Here is a 20,998-nt window from a genome sequence, read left to right as displayed (position 1 = left end):
CACTGTATATGCAGGTATGTGTATGTACTGTATATAAATGGGTGTGTGTGTCAATGTACAGTATAGGTATATTATTGTAAGGATGTGTGGGGATGTATACGGCAGAGAAAGTGTGTGCAATTTTTTTGCAGTGGCTGTGCCCACCCATAGCCCATAACCATCCTCTCCCTCCCCAGGAATTACACATTTTCAAGCCTAACTGCCAAAAGACTGTGTGTGGTCTTCATGGAGACAGCAACTGTTTAGGGAAGGATTAACCCTTCCTTGCCCAGCTGCAAACTCCACAAAGATCCACACAGGCCAGATGAGGATGCCCCTGGCCACATCTGTCCCAGATGCTAGTGGTTTCCCACCCCCGTTAGAGGCTGATTATGTTGGGCCAGTACTTCAGAAATGGCCCTTCTCTGAGCCTTTGGGCTTGTAGTACACATAGATGGACCAGGTGCAAAGGGAAGGAGATGTGGAATCAGGGCTGGCTTCAGCCCCTGGCATCTTTGGGCAGCTGGCATGGCCCACTGCCAATGTCTGCCTTGTCCCACTCCTATATTTCCCCCTTTCCTAGCACTCTGAGCAATAGCAGGCGGTTGGATTTGGCCATCTTTTTAATCCGTCCAGCTTCTGACCCAGCACCACTATGGGGCATTGTGGGAAATTTTAAAGCTGCTTCGTCCCAGCCAATGCAGCAAGTAAGCCCACTAGGGTCCACCAGCAGAGGAGAGGGCCCACCAGAGAATGCTTTGCCCAGGACCCCTTTAGATCTGGAGGTGACAGAGGGTACGGTACAATCCTTGGAGGTAAGTCCCCATTGTGTGCAAAGGATAGCATTCTTAAAAATTGTGCCTCAGAAGGGCCTTCAGCAGGGAAGCTCCTTGAGAGCCAGTGAGGTGTAGTGGTTAGAGTTCTGGACTAGGACCTGGGAGACCAGGGTTCAAATTCCTGCTTAGCCCTGAAGCTCTTACCTCACAGGGTTGCTGTGAGTATAAAATTTTTTGGGGGGGGGCAGTATGTACGGTAAGTCACTTTTAGCTCCTTGGAGGAAAGGTGCAATGAAAATGAATGAATGAATGAGAGGAAAGTCTGTAAAACTCCCAGGGGTGTCTGGCTGGCCACTCTTGGAGGCAAAATTATTTGTGACAAAAAAGACTCTCAGTGCAGCTTGTGCAAAATTTGGTTCTGAACTGGCCCCTGCCCTCAGGTGCACTATGTAAAAATACAAGCTACAGGAGGAAAAAATCATGGGAGGGAGAAGGGGAAAGCACGCTCAAGCGCTAGTTCTTAACATGGACAGTCTTAAAACTTATAGCTGGTATCAGAGGCAGTTCTGGCAGTCTTGCTCTAGATAAAATAGCAGGCCCCACTCCCCAAGCACTCTTGCCCACCAGATCTGATCCTGGAGCAAAGCTGGCGACAATGTCCAGGCCAGGAGGACGAGCCAGCTCCTGCCGCACAGAATGTCAGACTTCAGTGGACTGGCTAACTTACATCTTGTTGACTTCAACGGATCTACTCGTAAGCATGACTAAGGCTGGGTTCAATCTCAGCCTGAGGTGCTTATTCTCACAAGACAAACATTAAACGAGCATAGTGTGTGTGGTATGTGTGTGTGTGTTGAAGCTCATGCCTCCCTTAGCAACTGCCAAGGCCAGCTTTTCACTGATTAGATAAAACTGCTGTTTTGAAGAACTGCAGCAATATGGAGGCAGAACACCTGCTCCTTCCTTCAGCGTTCTGCATCCCAAAACAGGTATGCCCTCCTTCAGAAGACCTGAACCACTTGCTGAACCTGTAGCACTCTCCATTTCTCCTTCGTCCAGCATCCCAGACTGGGCTTTGCAATCCACACGGACTCAGTGCCTCTCTCTTCAGTGCTCAGTAGGTGCCAACCATATTCATCCACTTATCACGACCTTGCACTCTGTAAACTAGGCTCCCTATGTTTGTTTAAATGGCAGATTAAGGTGTTTTTGTCCTTGATAGTTTAATTGCCGAAGCAGGCAAGTACACACCCGTTTCTTCCTTTCTGCTTTGAAACCAGCTTAGCTATTCACGCAGGCTTACTGGAACATGTAATATGAGGGCATAAACTGATGGCATGTCAACACAAGAAACTGACGCATTGTTTATTATTTATTATCGAAAAGTGCAGCTTATCTCCTTTCACGGGAAACACCGGATTTCGGTATATCTATTACTTCTGCAGGGTGGAGTTGTTTTTTAATGAACAAAATCATATAATCATGGTGTTCCAAAAGGATCATCAGTAGGATAAGACACCACCTGTGGCGGAACTGCTTCCAGCAGCAAACATGTAGCTGAAGACTGCACAATGACCTGGGAGTAAGTCCCATTGAATGCATCTGAACCTCCAAATAGGCTCCGTAAGATTGCAGTTAAGTTGAATGTGTCTCATGTAACTTTATGTAGATCTGTCTACTGCCCACTGAATCCTCAGTTTCCACCCATCGTGGAAGGAGCCATTGACTTCTACGGGAGAAAATGACTTCTATGAAATGTGAATGGATACAACTTCTTTTACAAATTTGTAAATCACTTCACAGTCTAAGGCCATGAAAGCAGTGCACAAAGTAGAAATAAAATAAAATACAGAAAAATACCAGTTCAAAAAAACAATTAAAACTATTTCTGCAAACTTTAAACCATTCCTGTAAGTACAGTTAAAAATTCATAAATGACTGTGTCGTACCTCAGGGAAAGACTTCTTGAACAAAAACATCTTCAATGGGCCCCTAAATGCCATAACATTAGTATCACACCTCTTTAAACAATTGTGGCTTCTCCCCAAGAATCCTGGGAACTGTAATTTGTTAAGGATGTTTATAGTTGTTAAGAGCCCCCCCCCATTCCTGTCCCAGAACCGCAATTCCCAGAGTTCCCTGAGAAGAGGGACCAGTTGCTAAACTACTCAGGGAATTTTAGTTCTATGAAGGGAATAACAACTCTTAACATCCTTAACAAACTACAGCTCCCAGAATTCTTGCGGGGAAGCCAGTTTGTGTTCCACTTCCAGAGCAACTAATTCTCACAACAACTTTGTGGGGTAGATCAGACTGAGAGTTGGTGGCGAGCCAGAATTTGGATTCACGTCTCCTTTTGAGACTTCTGTGAAACTAATTAAATGGCAGAAAATCAAGCTTTGAACCCCTCCCATAGCAAACACCAGCACAAACATTGTAAGCATTGTGGTCTCTCACTTCTGAGAAGCTTGTAAAATGGCCTGTGAATATTCTGTGCTTTCTCTTTCATTTCCCCAGCTCTGAAAATGTTTATGAACGTTCCAACATATCACATGAGCTCAGATATTAAGTAACACAGGCATCAGCAAAGCTGCCTCTGCAAACTCTCTTAAGCACACTGCAGTACAGTGCTTGTGGGCTATCACTCTGAAGGAGGTGCTTGAGTTGCTCTTCACTCACCTATTATAAACTAGGGCTGCCAATCAATTAGCTCATCTTTAACTGATATTAAATCTCATTTAGCTGATGCCTTTAACACAGTGAATGGGTTAACCTTAAATAAATTTGCATATTATGATAAACCTTATTGTATTTAATTGAAAATAATTAATTATGCGATCATTTTTACTCCCAGAGAAACTTTCATAAGAGCAATAAAAACAAGACAATGACTGACCACAGCTTTAGAAAAGGAAAGGGTGATAAGGAAGGAATAGGAAAACAGCAAATTCATTCAACATTTGTCAACTGTTCCGGATAAACCAGGACATCCTAGTTTTTCCCCATGAGAGTATGGTGGCCATTTTGGGTGCCACGATCTTGGGCTGCGATCTTGCTTGCAAAAAAGCGCTTTTGGGGGGAGGGGAGGCTACGATCTTGCATGGGTCACATGACTCATGCAGGAGTGTGTCCCAGGAAGCAGTGCCCTGGTTTTAGGCAACATCTTGGTGGAGGGCATAGTAGTATTTTATAATGACCAGCAGGACCGGTTAGCAGGAGGAGCAGCCAGATGGAATTGATCTCATCTACAGAGAGGCCTTTCTTCCCTTCTCAGATGGAATAAATGCTTCCAGGTGACAGGTGAGGGAGGGAAAGCCCATTGGAGCTGATTATTCAGCAGAGCCATTGGAGAAGCCCTGCTTCCCATTTCTTCTGAATGCCTTTTAGACGTATTGAAGCATGTGTGAGATTGCTTTCAACTTAATAAACAAAAAATAAAATCACATGCCATTCGGAGGAAATGCCATATTTATATTATCCAGCTCACTTCCTTTTACAGTAGCATACCAGAACCGAAACAGCCTTGAAAAAATATTAAACAAACAAGTCCTGCCAATTAAAATTGACCCACCCTGTTAATCAACTAAAGCTTTAGCCACTTAATTTACAGTTTGCCCGATTGAACATTGCAGTCTTCCTTTAAATGAATCAACTGGAAAGGTCCTAAGGGAAACAAATGAACAAGGGCATAAGAAGGAGCGGGTCACTGACACATGGAGAATGCCGGCAACCAGCTGATATCAACTGAAATTAGCCTTTCAGATTAAATTGCAATTAAATTGCAATTAATAAAAGTAGAAGGCGGCACTAATTGCAGTGCTGAACACTGTCAACAGAGCAATGTGGATGTCTTGTCTTGGATACTAAACGAAGTTAACAATAAGAGCCTATGTGTGTCTACGCAGAATTAAGGCCCTTTGAGTTGAACTGTCTTTACTTCCAGGTAAGCACATGTAGGACTATAGCCTTAAGGAAGTTCATGGAACATCTCTTCCTCAGAGGAGTACCTAGCTGCCCTTGCAAGGAGCTGTATTGCTGCCCACTTCACCGTCCCTTGACCTTTGGCAAGGAGACATATTGGTTCCCCCATCCCTTGTGCCCTTGCCAGAGCAGCCATGCCAGAGTGGACATGCATGGTCAACCTGTGCCATTGGAGGGGGTCAACCAGGCCCTGCTCTTCCCATCCCACATTTTAAATAAAGGGCCCCACCTGAGGGAATTTTTTTCTGGGCACGCAAGAGGGCAGGAAAGAGGTGTGGGAAGCTTTCCTTTCCTGAACTTCCCTCAGCTGACATAGCTTAGGATCAAAGCCCCTATTTCTATTTCATAATGAATGCGGCAGAGACGTGGATTTGCTGCTGAGCAGACTGGCTTATCACTAGGGAGGGTGGGGGAACTGCTCATTCACAGCAGAACAACTTTTGTTTTGTTTCAGAATGAGCCATGTCCCAGACAGACTAAGGAAACAGATATGAAAGCACGAGAAGCTGGAAAGTCCCTCGGCACAACTATTTGGGCTAGGAGTGGAAAGATAAAGCTTTCTAATAGAAACAGTTCTGTCCTGTCATTACCTATTATTGAACTCACTAGTCTGTACATTTCCCCCTGAAGAAATGCTCCCAGGGGTTAAAGCACAGCAGCTCTTTACAGGGTTTCCAGCTGGAATGATAGAAGCCTGTTATATGCTTGGATATTTTTCAGGGCAGATTATTTGCGGCAGGAGGCCATTGTTTTTTAGGTGTGCGGGGCTCATGGGATTTGAACTTGTACAGCAGATTGCTTATGATCCATGGACAGAACGCACCCGCTGATCTTAGCGCCAGAGCTTTGGACACACTTCAAACGGGAGAGCGAACGTGCTTCAAAGTATAATGGAGGAAATGTTCTGCTAAGTAGGGAACTCCGCCTCATAAATATCAAGCTGAAGCCAACATGGAAAAAAAAGTCAACACAGAAACGAGTATGTTCTGTGAGAAAATGTTCCGTTGGAGGGTTTTGAGTATCTGGAATATCTTCCTACCCTACTGAAGTGTTGTCTCATATTTTTGCTCAATGATGCTGATTCACTTTTAGCAAGAAGGCTGAGGCATGGCAGAAAGCCTGCCCGCAGCAGAGAGTTTGGAAGGAGGCCGGGCCAGAACAGCAAATCATACAGAGATGGAGTCAGCAGCCTCCTCTGAGCAGGGCTGGCCCTGCCATTGGGCAGAATGAGGCAGCTGTCTCAGCAGGGCAGGATTAACCATTCAGCAAAATAAGCACGTGCTTAGGGTATCAAGGGAAGGACGGCAACACAGAAATTTTCCATTGCCGGGTTTTTAACATCAGTGGCCACAAATTGCTCAGCTGAGCGTTCATTTTCTCAGTTGAAGTTGATTAAAACTCCCAACAGAACAACTATGCAACAAGGCAGGCTGGATGCCTTATCTCTACTAAGTACAGAAATAGGTGCGCTATGTAAGATTAGTTCTGAGGGTTTGATCAAAGACTTGGCATTTAGAAAATAAAGGAGATTTCCCCAAAAAAATATAAATAAAGTGAAAGTATACAAAAATAAACATCACTTTCCATCTTACTGTAGGTTTTGTTTCATTTTCAAAAATAAAAACTTATTTTATGGTTTATTGTTGTTTATATTTTGAATGGGGGGGGGCAACATATTTTCAGTGCTTAGGGCCTGCGCCTCAGGCAGATGTTGGGGTGGAGCAGGCAAACAAGGAAGTTGTACAGCTCTGTGTATGCAATGGAGTCTCCGCTAAGCTCAGCCAAGCTGTGGACCACCCTGTTTACAGTGCCAAAGTAAGATTTCAACAGCTAGTCCGGTCAGCTTTTTGTAAGTGGGAAGACAAGAGGCACCAACATGTTCGTAATTTGTTGATTAAATAAATTTATATCCCGCCCTTCCCCTTGAAGGAGCGCCCAGGGCCACAAACAGCATCTTAAAAAAACAATTCTGATACAGACACAGAGTGAGAAAGATCTCAACTGAAAAGATCTTTGCCTCGGGCAGCAAAAGATTTTGGGCCTGCCCTGCCTCTGCAGGTGGATAAAGCCTTTAATTGCTTAAGCCTTAAGTAATTGTTTATTTGCCACAAGATGCTCACCTGTTCTGCCCGACACACAAATCTGCCCAGGTGAAACATCCGAGGATCCCTGCTGTAAAAATATTTTGTGTACTCTTAAAAGTAAAAAAATAAAAAGTGAATTGTGAAGCAGCTGTTATACTGTGGAGGTTTCAGGCTCCTCATGCTTTGAGTCTTCGGTTAAAAAGGGCACTAAAGCAGGTGCTAGAGCCAGGACTTGGAGAGGGGTTGCCAGCCGAGACAGGCAGTGCTGAACCAGTTGGACCAGTAGCCCAGCTTGGCATAAGACAGCCTCTGATGTGTGCTCAGGCCTAACATCAGGAAGTGTCCCTTGCCCTCCGTGAAACCAGAGCAAGGCAACTCCTGCCCTCTATTCAACCTGAGTGAGCCAGGCACATAATTCCCTCCAAGCCTTCAAATCCACAGGTTCTAGATTAGGTTGTCTGGCACAGAGACGGGAGTTCCAGGTGGTCCTTTTCTCCACCAATAATCCTCCCTGCTAATCCCCAGATGCAAATTCTAATGGCACACATGGCGCCCAATGCTACTCCAGGGTGCTCCTGTTGCTGCTGCTGCAACCGAGGCATCCAAGGCTTGCTGCTGCAGCCAGGGGGTCATTAAAGTTGGTGCAGGCCCACCAGATGGCACTTAGCTGAGCGCCCCCTCAAGGCTACCCCTTCCTCTGCACTTGTTTTCTGTCTGTGAGAGGGTAAGAATTGCCTTCCCAGATTTCTTCTCTGGGCATGTGGCCAGATTACAAGAAGGCCACTTCAGAGCAAGACTGCAGAAATGGTCAGCCTGAATGCAGGAGCTAGGCTGCACACCCCAGACACCCTAGCAGTGTCCCTCCTGACCAGGGTGGCCCTGCGGACATTGTTAGACTCCAACTCCTGCCATCCCTCCTCCCTCACAATCCACTTTCCTTTTGGGTGACATCTATTTAGATCAGGAACCTGAGGGCAGGGACTTGTAATTTGCCCAGTAATCCTTAAAAAAAAAAAAAAATTCTTTAAATAAATTGAATAAATTCCAGCTCATTTCCCAGGCAGGGGCTGATGGGACTTGGAGTCCAACCACATCCAGAAGGCCAAAGTTTAGCTACTCTGTTTTGCCGGGCAGGCAGAGAACCTTGTGCCTTTGTTTTGAGTGTTTTCATGAATGCCAGGGGCTGCATTCTTGCCAACTCATGCTAACCTTATGCTGCCGTGTGTGATCATGTGACTTCCACCGCAGAGTTCCCTAAGAGGATTGGGTGAATAAAGAGGCAACCAGCCCTCTTTTGAGACACAAATAGCCATGTTCATTAGCAAATAACACACTGCGAGGCAAATTATGGTGGGGAGAGGGAAACAGCAACAACCATGAGGAAAGCCAATAGATTTGCTAGTAAATCGGATAGACGTGGACATTTCCCTCAGCATGAAAGTCCTTCTGTAAAGCTGAGGGAAGCTGTCTAGCGGCCTGAGCTCCTGTAATTCCTGGATTCCAATCCCAGCTCTGACATTAACGCCGCGTAATCCTCTGGCTCTGACATTAAGGGCAAGAACCTCAGCTGGCACGGCTTGGCACGGCTCAACCGACATCCGTGGCTTAAAAGTGTTAGCTCACTAAGGCTGCAATCCTGCACACACTTATCTGGGAGCAAGCCCCTGTGAATGCAACAGGACTTCCATCTAAGTAAGATGGCATAGAGCAGGGGTCAGAAAACCTATCGTGCCTCGGGCCAGTGTCTCCAGCGCCGATTGCGTGGAAGGCGGGGGAGCGTGTGCCCATACATGCGCGCACACGCTATTTCCGGTGCACTTCCGGGTTGGAGGAGCACTGGAAATAGCTTGTGCACATGTGCACGGGCCTCCTCTGACCCAGATGTGCACTGGAAATAGCGCGTGTGCATGCTCAAATAATGCTTGTGCATGCACAAATAATGCTTGCACATGCGCACAAGCTATTTCCTGTGCTCCTCCGACCCGGAAGTGGGCAGCCGTGCAGCGCAGCGCCGGTAAGAGTGGGCGGTGGCAGCGGGTGGCGGTGGTCACCGTGGGCCAGATAAACAAGTCCCTCGGGCCTTATCTGGCCCGCGGGCCTTAGTTTGGGGACCCCTGGCATAGAGTCACTGTTTAAAAAGTTGAACTGTCTTGCCCAAGCCATGCTTCTTGTTCTGTGGAAGCGGCATGGCAACAATTGTCCAATCTATCCTGGAGAATTCTGGGAGTTGTGTTGAGTTTTCAGGAGAAACCCTATTCCTCACACAGAGCTGCAACCCCAGAATTCCCTGGGAAGAGTGATTGGCTGTTAAGCCACTCTGGAAATATTACCTCTTTGAATGGGTATAGGGGTCTCCCAACAATTCTCAGCATCTTTAACAAACCACATTACCCAGAATTCTTCAGGGGAAGCCATGACTGATTCAAGTTCACAGTCCTTAAAAATATGGTGTTAATGTGCTACACACCTTTGGTCAACCTGCTGAGGGCAACACGAAATTCAACATACCATGGAAGTAGTATCCCTTCCAAGGAGCCATCGAATGTCTGAAACAAGAAGGAAGGAAGGAAGGAAGGCAGGCAGGCAGGAAGGATAGAGGAATCTGCACATGGCTGTTCCTTTTCCTCCCACACCTCCTTTCTTCCCCCTTAACAAACTGTTGGTTTGGCAATGGCGTAGAACAGCTGAATACCCATGGCAGGACATCAAGAGAAAAATACTAACAGACGCCTAAGTGCATTGCATAATGCCCCAAACCTTAACTCACTGGCTGTGCATTACTGAACAACAATCAGATGATCTCTCTCTAACTTTGGAAAATAAGAACCGGCTGGGCTGGGAGGGGGGGGGCAGAACAGCAGCCACAAGGGTTTTAATTTCCATATGGGTTTTATTTCTGCATTGTTCTGCATTTCCTGGTATTTATAACATTCAGAGGTTTATGCTGCTTTTTATGTTTTTGTTATCTTGCTTCCTACGATACGCTTCATCTCAGCCTTTCCCCAGAGCTTTATCTACGAAAGACGCCAGGGCAATCATTTTTTTTCAAGTGGTGCATCTAGAACAGCCTTGGCTGGTGCCCTCCAGATGTTTTGCTTTGCAAGTGAGCATGCTGGCCACTGGGACAAAAAGCAGTTGTCAGCCAAAAAGACTTGGAGGGCATCAGGTTGGTGATCTAGAGACACGCACCTGGTCACTTGCAGCAGGGGAACTGGGGTCCTCTTTTCTAAGCTGTGAGTATGAGACAGTTTAAATGTCTGTGGGTATTCAGCGCACCATCATATATGAGGTCGTAACAATCAGTTGAAGGGCACACACATAACAACAACACATAACTGCATGTGAACACACCCACCCACCCCAAAAAAAAACCACCTGGAAAAAGCAGATAAAATTATTGCACACTCTGTGCAATGTTGAAATGGTAGCACTGATAGGCCAGTAGGCCCTCCACTGGTTTTGTGGCCCTATCAATGAATTCCTCAGCTTGCCTTCCCCTTTCCACCCAGCAAACCTCAGTGTCATCCATCCAGCAACATAAATGCTCCAGAGCAAAGTCAACTCATTGGCCTGGCTTGCAGTAAGCCAAACCATGGTTTAGTGAGAAGGCATAAATGTGTGGATCGCTGAAGAGGAGATCACAGCTGCTTTCCTCTTTCTCCTCCTCCCCTGGTCCTGCTGCTGCTGCTGCAGCATGGTTTGGCTTAGATTCTCATCTGAAACCCAGGCTTGCCATTTGTCTTGCTCCAGACAAATCACAAGCTGTAGCTATTTTCTATGGCTTACCTCTTGTGGCTTGTCTGCAGCAAGCAGGTGGAGAGGACATGCTACACTAAACCAAATGACACATCCGAACTAGAGAAGGAGCAAAGCAGTCTTGAGAGTTTGCCCGCCCACACTAAACCATGGTTTGGCATAGTCTTACATGCAAACTGAGAAACTTTTTTTACTGTCATGAGTGTCAGTCCAACTTTCAAACTTTCTAGAGTACTGCCACTCTAGAATAAGTGGTTTGGCGATTAGGATGTAATAAATCTTCTTCCAAGTGACAAAGTAAGATGTTGAAAACAGACATAGTGAGGGTTCTTACAATGCTTTTTCCAAGCAAGCATAAAGACGCGGGCTCTCTAAGATTCATTCTCTGTTGTCTCCAACCCAGCAGCAAATGCAACTGTGAAGATCCAAGTGTGCCACATCTTTCCCAGACACAAGTGCTACCAGGCAGTTGGGACTTATATAGAAGCACCTCCAGTCAACACTGAAATCAGTAGGGAATAGAGAGTGCTGATGTGGTCACACCCACATCATACACTGAATGCACATTTCCTCCCCAAATAAATCCTGGGAACTGCAGTTTACCCTTCAAAGAGCTACAATTCTCAGCACCCTTAACAAAGACAGTTCTCAGGGACGCTTTGGGTGAAGCCATGTGCTTTAAATGGACGGCATGACTTTGTTTATCTCCTTGCTTGTTCTTTCCATTGGGGTTTTTTTTTTTCAAATGAAAAGCTTTGCCTCAGATTCCAGTTACTTCTTATCCCTAAGTACACTTGTTGCCAAGAAACAATTCAGCGCTGCTTTCAGTTCCTCCCTGCAGCCATTGAGGAACCAGCAGTAGACTGTAGGAAATAAACACTCTTCTATTTTTTTTATTTTCAACCAATATGGCCATAGCAACCAGCAGTGATAAATGCAGGACTAACGCGCTGCCCACAATCTCACATTTCTTTCTTTCTAAGTAAGTCAACTACACAGCTCATAGAAAACAAGAGGAGAATAAGAGAAACAGTAATGTCCAGTCACAGATAAAATAAACTAAAATAATGCAGACTCATATTGTACGTACACAATTCCAGAAGCGGCATGCTAGCTTCCCAGTGGGTGCAGCGCTGCTGCTTATGAGGAGGGGAAGAGGTGGGGTGGTGGGGAGGTTGGAGGGGCACAAACTCACTGGTGGAGCCAAGCTAACACTCTTGCTGGTCCGTTTTCACCATGCTGACCTCCCCAGTGCTTCGTCCCTCTCGCTCCTGGTAAGGAACAATGACTCACCAGGCGGGAAAGCAGCGTAGCAGCTTCATAGCGCTCTCTGAGCTGCATCTGCATAACCCTACAAAACTCCACCTTGCACGTGTGATTTCAAATCACCTCTCATTTTCATAGTCGCTGGGTGCCAAACCTCTCAAAAAAGTTCTACATTTGGGGTGGAACATAAGACAGAAGTGGCATTTTAAGTGTGGACATAAGAACAGCCCTACTGGGTGAGGCCAAAGACCTTGACCTCATGTAGCACCCTGCTTCTCACAGTGGCCACCCAGAGGCCCCTGAGAAAATCCCAAGAAGGCGATGAGGACAATAGCCACCTCCTCATGCTGGTAGTCAGAGGCATTCTGAACTGATCCTGGAAATAGCATATAGACGTCAGGACAACCCATTGATAGCTTCAAGTGCTTCATGATCACTTTGAGGGTGTTGGGAAAAGTCTGGTAGCACTGCAGCTATGCTTCAGGACATGCTTCTATCCTGGGGGAGCTCGGACTAAAGAATAATAATATAGTTTCAGCCTGGTTCAGCTTGAACGAGAGAAAAGAGAGCTGTGTTCACATCAGGGATATCATACCACCCATCGCTCACTTATCCCTAGAGCAGTTTTGCAAAAAATTAAGTGAAAGGTAAATGTGTGTATGCATCATGCATACATGTCATTTTTTAATAAATAAAATAAAATAAATGGGCAGGCTACGAGGCGTGGAGCATGCCTATAGGCTGACACACCTTCTAGGCATGGGAAACAAGACCCAACATTCAACTTACTGGTATTGATGCCTATAAGACAAGTTCTGAAGCTACAGTTCACCCTGTTCATGAAAACCACCCTCAGAATGATGTTTCTATCTTCCTCCATAAACCGACTTGCACCATGAGTAATGAAACAAACTGCAGAAACTCAGGACCCAGAAGAGGAAGTGGTTGAGAAATTCAAGAAGAACTCTGGGGACCGGATCTCTGAGCAGGTCCCTCACTGAAGCTTGCTAAGAGCAGGCTTGTTTTAGGGCACACCAAGACCCAAGGGCAGGCTCAAGGGCAAAGTTCATTTTCTGACTGGTAGATGCATTGGGACCAGCGTCACTAACCATCAAAAGCAGCATGTAAATGTTCCCTGGGGACCAAACAAGAACTCACATGGGAGAAGCAGATTGTCTTGATTCCTTATGGTTATTTGCACTTTTATTGCTGTGAGATTCAATTACTGTACTTCTGCATTGACAAGCTTCCCTAATAAGACTCCAGAAGGTTCAGAACATTGCTGCTGCTGCTAGGATCTCAGAGAAGAAGGGACAATTGTCAGTCACTTTCTGCATGTGTGTGATGGGGGACCTTTGTCTTAATGTTAGGCTGCAGATTGATTTCACAAGTTTTCGTATTTAATTAATTCAATGAAAATTTTCTGAGAGGAATCTTATAATCCTGCTTGGATAGATTACTTGATTCTAGAACCTTTTTCTTCATTTTAAGGAGGCCCAAGCAAGACAAAACCAAGAAAAAGGATCAGAGCTGTAGAATACCTCTCATGCAAGGAAAGGACAACCAGGATTAGATCTCTTTAACCAGTTTAATAATATACAAATGGAAAATTTTGTACACAAAGCACAGGTGATTGGTTGATGCAAATAAAAAAGAGTGTAGCCTTATTGGAATTCACCGATTGGGTCTGCGTTGCTCCGGGACAGGAGGAAGGAAGTCAAAATAATACCGAGTTGGTTCAAAGAAAGAGTTTATTCTGCTCTCTGGATAGCAGAAGGCACTTGCGTGATTAGTCCCCAGCAAGTCCAAAGAAATGACAGGTTTCATGCAGTTTATATATCCTCCAGGCACCCTCTCACTCCTCCCCTAGGAGCCCAACCACGTCGGCATACATACACAGGTTGACATCTCATATGTTCCTGCTCTGGTACTCTCAACCATAAAAGGATCTTCCTTCCTGTACTTCTGACCATAAAAGGATATTCCTGTTCCTACTCCTATCTTGCAACAAGAGGTCACTACTTCCGAGAACATGCTCTGGTGTTAGTCCCAGACTTGGATCTCTGCGTCATTTGTGGCCAGGACATAAGATATGTCTGTGTCTGTTCTACTGGTAAAGTCAAGGTCAGTCTTGCCGTCAAACTGATAAGGGAGAGAGCTGTGTTCTTGTTTTGCATTTGCTCAACGGCTAAAGTTTATGCATTTTAGCTAAGGAGAAATGGGGATTTTGGTGCAGTTTAAAAACTGCCTGCACAGTCAGTTTTGGGGTTTGGGAAACCCATTCCTTCAAGAGAAGTCACTTTTATGTATCTATAGGCAGTAGTATGCTGGTATTTCAGAAGATACCAGCAAATAGGCTGCCCATGTTATATAAGAAGGGCCTGCAGGATCAAGCACATGAGAAAACAGGCACAAATATTTATTATAATAAACATGTGAACAAACTAATACATAACAATACAAACAATAAATGAACCAAATACTTAGCATATTTTGGCCTTCTGGCGGTTCTCTCATTGCAAGAAGCAAAGCTACAGGGAACCAGGCAGAGGGCCTTCTCGGTAGTGGTGCCCGCCCTGTGGAACGCCCTCCCATCAGATGTCAAAGAGATAAACAACTACCTAACATTTAGAAGACATCTGAAGGCAGCCCTGTTCGGGGAAGTTTTTAATCTGTGACATTTTTAATGTTTTTTTAATCTTTGTTGGAAGCCGCCCAGTGGCTGGGGAAACCCAGCCAGATGGGCGGGGTACAAATAAATTGTTGTTGTTGTTGTTGTTGTTGTTGTTGTTGTTAAAAACAAATTATGGAGACACAGTTACATATAGCCAGGTTTTAAAGATGAATCTATATAGCCCAACCACAACGGGGAGTGAGTAATGGGAGGCGTACTAATGCAGGACTCACATGCACACTCTTTTGTCACACTCTGGTGTGACCTGTATTTGGCAACAGGGAAATATCAAAATGCTGCACCAGGGGACAACACTGCAGTGTGGGGAAAACTTGCCTCCCACCTGAAGACAGAGCCCCAGTTTGCATATCACAGAGTATATCACAAGTAATGATTTCCTTTGAATGTGTCTATCTGAGCTGATTCTCTTCTCTCTGCTAGCATGTGGAGGAAACAAACCATAATCCCTGGCTTAGCGCTTCCCACAAAACAGGGCCTGTGGTTTGCTTTGCTCCAACACTATCAGGAAGCCAAGAACAAACTTTGGCTACAGGGTATAACTGGTTCGGAAAGAATCCACAATTTCTGGTTTGGACACAGTGCTAACAGGGATCATAGTTTGTTTCCTCCCAGCACAAGCCAAGAAGAGCAGAAAGAAACTTGACTGAAGTTTTTTAAAAAAACAAACAAACCACTATTTCCCCTGTTCAGCTCTCAGAAGGAAATCTAAAATACTTGAACCTAAGTAAGGAGGAGAAATATTTATATCTTTGTAAAGCTTTATTCTTCTTATCGTTGTTTTTAAGGATGGCAGGCAGCATTCTGCTATGTTTTACTCAGAGGAGGCCCACTGAAATCAAAGAACATGACTAAGTTAGGTCCACTCTATCTATCTATCATCTATCTATCTATCTATATCTATCTATCTATCTATCTATCTATCTATCTATCTATCTATCTATCTATCATCTATATGGCATTTCCATCCCACCATATTCTCCAAGGAGCTCAAGGTGGTACACCTGGTTCTTGTCGGAATCTCCACTCGGCCAAGCTGATAAAGTTCATCTTCCAGCCGAGTCCTTCGGAATCGCCCTCCGACGAATAATGAACAACCTGAGCCTTTGATGAGGCCTCAGGCACATTCCCCCATTCAGCAGAGTTACCAAAGCAGCATGCGGAAGTGATGAGATTTATGGCTACATTGCTATGCTTTATTTCTTATTACGCAGACAGCAAAGAAATATACATCCTCTCTCTATGAAAGCAGAGAGCAACTGAACAAAGGAACAGAGAAACCAGTACGTCACATCCGTCTCCCTTCTCCCGTGAGACTTCCAACAGTCTGGAAGGTCTCTGGAATGTAAACAGAGTCCTGTGACTCTAAGCAGCTGCTCAGTGGCAAACAGAAACTAACAGTTCTCCCCCTCCTCATTGAATCCCCACAATAACCTTTTGAGGTAGGTTAGGCTGAGAGGTTGTGACAGGCCCAGGGTCACCCAGTGAACTTCATGGCCAAGCGGGAATTTGAACCCTTGTCTCCCACATCCAACACTCTAACCACTACACCACAGTGGGTCTTCTCTGAATAAAACTGAGTTGATACCATCCAATGGTTCTCTGCTTATTTGTATTTTAAAATAAAATAAAATATGAGGATACTATTATGCATATTGTTCTTAAATTGGATTGTTGATTTACACTGTGCTTTGTCTCTTGATTTATTTGTGCCCTGCTTAAGAGAGCTTTTTGGATCCGACGGTTTATAGGCCTTATAAATGAATGAAGTCAGAATGTGCCAACTTTTCTTCTAAAACAACAAGCCAAGGAGGCCGCATACCCACTGCAAGCTTCCTGTGACATGAGCACATAAGTGTGACTCTGAGAGGAAATGGAGGACTGTGCCTGCATATCTGTTTTTTAAAAAGGGCAGCGTGAGATGCCTCGTTGTTTGGAAATCTGGCCCGAAATGTCCAAATGAATCACAGCAATAATAATTTCGTGTAATTAGTTTTCATTTGTAGCAGTGTTGACTTAGGGAAGAATTAAGAATCAGGCTCTCTGGTCAAGAATCTCCCAGTTGAGGTAAGCTAGTCTAACTCTACAGGAAGCAATGCTAATTTACACCACCGGAGACTTTGGCTCCCTTAGGTATATGTGTATGTATTCAGCTACACCCAGAAAAGGCAGAGCTTCCTAGGAGTGGGGAAGCTGTAGCTGTTTAATGAGAACAGCTCTAGTACCCCACAGAGCAGGAGAGCAATCTGACTAATTGAAACTACGGGGAAGTGTAAGTGGGGCATTGCACTTCATCATCACCTGTGCTGGAAATCAGCCAAGAAACAATGGCTAGTCTCTATTTCTCAGTGAGACCACGAAGGACCCGGAACAGGCGAGACTTCCACCTTTGTCTATGTGATCCTCACCATTTTTTAAGTAGAAACAGAAATATTTCTGAGCCGTTACAGTTGGTGGTGGTGGGGTACCACAAGTTACACGAATTCCGATTCCGGGGGTCCACACACAAGTAAAGCCAGGAAACCCCCAGAACCAGCACTGTCCCCTCACACACAACCATCCCTACCTCTCCGGAGCAGGCCTTGCTCTCTGCCTCGCTTTCTGGGCTCTGGGAATGTTGTGCGAGGGCTCTGGGAGTGTCCCAGAGCCCTTGTGCTTCCTTGTTCTCTTGTTCTACCTCACACTTTTCTTTATGGCTTATGGCCACTCTTTCCTTATAATCTCCAGTCAGTGTGAGAGGGTCCATTGTTCACACCAACCTGGAGCAAGCCCATTTGAATACAGTTGGGATTTATGCATCTAAACACACAAAATGATCGGGCCATTTCATACCCTCTTCAATATCTTCACAACACCCAAGTGAGGTCGGTTTGGCAGAGAGCTTGTGACTGGACCAAGTCAGGAAGTGAGTTTAAAATGTAAAACTGCATAAACACACATACATGGTTGGCAAACTGGTTGTTGTTTGCTGTAAAAAAAACGGAAGTGAAAGTGGAGAGTGTGGGGGATGCCTGCTTTCCTAGGTTTGGGAGTGTTTCTCTAGTGTTTCATCACCTCTTTTTTGCCTGTGCTACATTGCAAATTATGCAGTTGAAGGTGTTAATTTTATGTATTTATCAAGTTCCCTAAATGTTTTGCTGCTGTTGATTTTACAGCATGGAGTAGATAGAGGTGGGGTGAAGAGAAATGTTCACTGTGTGTTTCCCAACTGGAGTGTTGCTGCTGTTGTTATCCAAGCTCTTGGTGCGTTGTTAAGTTTCCTAGGAAAATGCAGCAGTCAAGTGAGGGCTGGTTGATTATAGCAGCAGTATGAAGGTGGTGGTGGGGAGTTGATTCACTGCTTTCCCACCCACCTGGAGTGGGTTGGTGCTGCTGCTGATAGACACATAAATGAGTTCTTGATAATGCTATTATTCAAAGAGCTCAAGGTGGTGTACATGGCTCTCTTCCTATTTTGTCTTCACAACAACCCTATGAGGTAAGTCAGGCTAAGAGACAGTGACTGGCCCAAGGGCACCAAGTGAGCCTCATGGCTGAAGGGGATTTCAAATCCCTTTTGCTTAAAAAAAAGAAAAAAGGTTATGATGAGGTATTAATAAACGATCATACAAAATGAATTCATATTCCAGTCTCGATTTATGCATCAGCACCTGAGCAGAACTGCTGTAAATCTTAAATTGCTTTTGACCCCTTTCATCTGAAATAACACACCTGGTCTCAACAATGAATGTAGCATTGCCAGCCTAAGATCACCAGATGAAAGACCTATGAAAGTTGATTTGCTTGCATGGTTTAGGGTTGGCACATCAGGGTCCCTTCCAACTCTACGTTCTTATGCATTTTGTAATCTGGATCTACAACTGTGGGGGAAGTTTGTTGATATTCTGTCCATTGCAGATCTTATTACTTGGGTGTGACCCCTGATTTTTTTGGAGGCTCACTCCACCTACACCTGCAAAAAAAGGGTACAAATTTGCATGTGACAAGAAAGTGTATGCACTTTTTTTTTTTTGCAGATTTGCGTCTGCTTTTGGCGAGTGCTGCAGAGAACCCAGGGCAGATTACACCAACGTACAATATACTGGACCCAGCAAATACTATTGGCACGGCTGATGGGCAGCTTCTCCAACACAAGCTCATTTGGAACCTCTCCACAAACAATCCTGCATCCAATGACCTCTCGTTTCCCACCTCTCCGGAGAGGTTCTCTGTGGGAAAGAGCCAGGTGGGTGCCACACAAGGCACGTATTTTCTTTGCCCTCCCAAGGCCTGCTGAACATCAATAGGCAAATGCCTGAAAATTACAGAGCTACGCTCGCAGCAAAGAACAAGCAGCAGCCAAGCCTTAGCGTTTAAGAAACAGCACAGCTCTGCTATTGAGTTTCCATGTATTGTTTTGGTTCTTTGTGCTCCGTACCAAAGAGCGAGGAGCCCTTGTTTCACAGAACATGCCAGCTGAGAAGTGTTTGAACTGCTTACCAAGAATAATATTCATTGTATGTTTAGCTCTCTCTCTTTGGTCTAAATAGGAAGCCATTTGCAAAGCAGTCAAACATCCTTCACTTGTAGTTATCGGTCCCAAGCGGTTGCTGAGAGACGGATGGAAATAATTCCACCTTACATAATGTTCCCCCAAGTGTTGACTGCTGTGGCTTACCATAGGGAAAGCTAATTGTCTCTCTGTGCTCTGGACTGGAGGATATAAAAGTGGCAGGAAGGGGGCTAACCTCCAGTTTGGGTACCTAATCCACCCCGCTTTTAAGTAAAGAAATTAGCAAAATTTGCATACCGCTTCATTGTAAAAACCTGTAAGTGGCTTGCATAAAATACTTGCCTGGCACCAGGGCTTTTTTTCTAGAAAAAGAGGTGCCAGAACTTGTTGACCGCTGCACAGCCCAGAGCATTGTGAAGGGGAACAGTACCGCAATGCTACAGAGGTGCCGGAACACACCAAAGAGGTGTCAGAACTCTGTTCCGCTGAGTTCCGGCTGAAAGAAAGCCCTGCCTGGCATCATCAATACATGTCTTTAGGTGCCAGGTGAAAGCATTTCTCTTTACCCAGGCTTTCAGCCATTAAACGATATATGGCCTATTAAATGTGTGTGTGTGTGTGTTGGGTGGGGGGCTGTTTTTATGATTATTTTATTTCATTTTTAAAAATAGTTTTTATTAAGAATTTCAACATAACAAATTATCAAAAACATTTCATCTCCATCCTCCCCCCATTTTCCCCTCCCCCATAGCCGAAGACAATCCTTCCTCCCATCCCACCCCCAGACTTCCCTCAGCTCTTCTCTCTGGTTTTTCAACACATATTATTCTCTGCATATTATTAAATTGTAAAAAATCCTTGTTTTTATGATTATTTTAATATTATGCCGTGCATTATGTTTTTGTTTTTATACACCGCCTTGGGATCTTTGGATAAAGGGTGGCATACAAATTGAACAAATAAAATAAATAAAAATACTTGATAAATAAAAGATACATTAGATTATTAGTCAAAGTCAGGTGTTGACAAGTTGGCTGAAGCAAAAATTCAAAATATAAAATGAAAGCAGCAGTTCCAAAAAAAATCCATTATATCAAATTTGCATATTAAAATGCAGGTCAGCTTTACATGTCTGGGTAAGCCTGCCTAAATGAAAAAGGTTTTTAACAGACACAAGAAAGTATAGTATAGGAGCCTATCAATGGGCAGGGAGTTCCACAGTGTACAGTAGATGTTGTCATGCTGAGAGGCTGATTCCTTACAAGTGCGGAACGGACTTTGTGTGCCACTCATAAAAGTACTAGTGCTGTCAGTCAACCACACTGAGCTTGATGGGCCAATGGTTTGAATTAGCACTGGTGCAGATTTACAGCACTGCTTTGGAGAGGCCAAAGAGCCAGCCTCTAATTTGCTACATGGCTTGGGAGCTATGCGGAGTGAAAGGCCATCTGTAATCGCAAACCATTGCCATGCTCTCTTATCAGCAAGTGATTTGTGTTAGTCAGATGCAGGGAGGCTCTGCAGGCTGACAGCCTGACCTTGAAACTGCACCGCTGGCGCCATGACATAGACATGAATGGAGCAGAACTTTTTGAGGAATCATGCTGCCTGTTTACAGACATCAGCACAAGTGCGCAACTGGAAGATCCTGCGGTTTTTCTATAGACAACACAATCCAGGTTATCATTCCTCTCTAAAGGCCCTTTGAGTTATGAGACACACAAACAACACCCCATTTTGAAGAGATCCAATGAGTTCACTTTCTGAGCTCATTAAGGAAATAATCACACCTCTGCGCTGCCCAGGACGTTCATTTTTTACTGTGAGAAGCAATGAAGTTATGGCTGGCTGGAGTAGTGCTGGGTTATGTTATAGCAGTCAGTGCCAGAGAGAATTTTTTAATATGCAGAGAGAGATTGCAATGGATGCTCAGGGATGTTTAAGGACAGGCTTGAACTCACCTGGTCACCAA

At 44.8% G+C, this 20,998-nt stretch overlaps 1 long non-coding RNA gene across 1 annotated transcript; it reads left to right on the top strand.

The window, feature by feature from the left end:
* Positions 1-700: 700 nt before the first annotated feature.
* Positions 701-19,653, top strand: LOC310702249. The gene is made up of 3 exons (XR_014523401.1): positions 701-794; positions 1,745-1,872; positions 18,551-19,653. It is a non-coding gene; the product is annotated as an uncharacterized lncRNA (long non-coding RNA).
* The last annotated feature ends 1,345 nt before the right edge of the window (positions 19,654-20,998 follow it).

Source organism: Podarcis liolepis, assembly GCF_965112155.1.
Source record: "Podarcis liolepis genome assembly, chromosome: 2".
In the NCBI taxonomy this organism is placed as follows: Eukaryota; Metazoa; Chordata; class Lepidosauria; order Squamata; family Lacertidae; genus Podarcis; species Podarcis liolepis.
The sequence above is the reverse complement of the archived record's forward strand: the minus strand, read 5'-3'. Positions and strand labels throughout refer to the sequence as shown.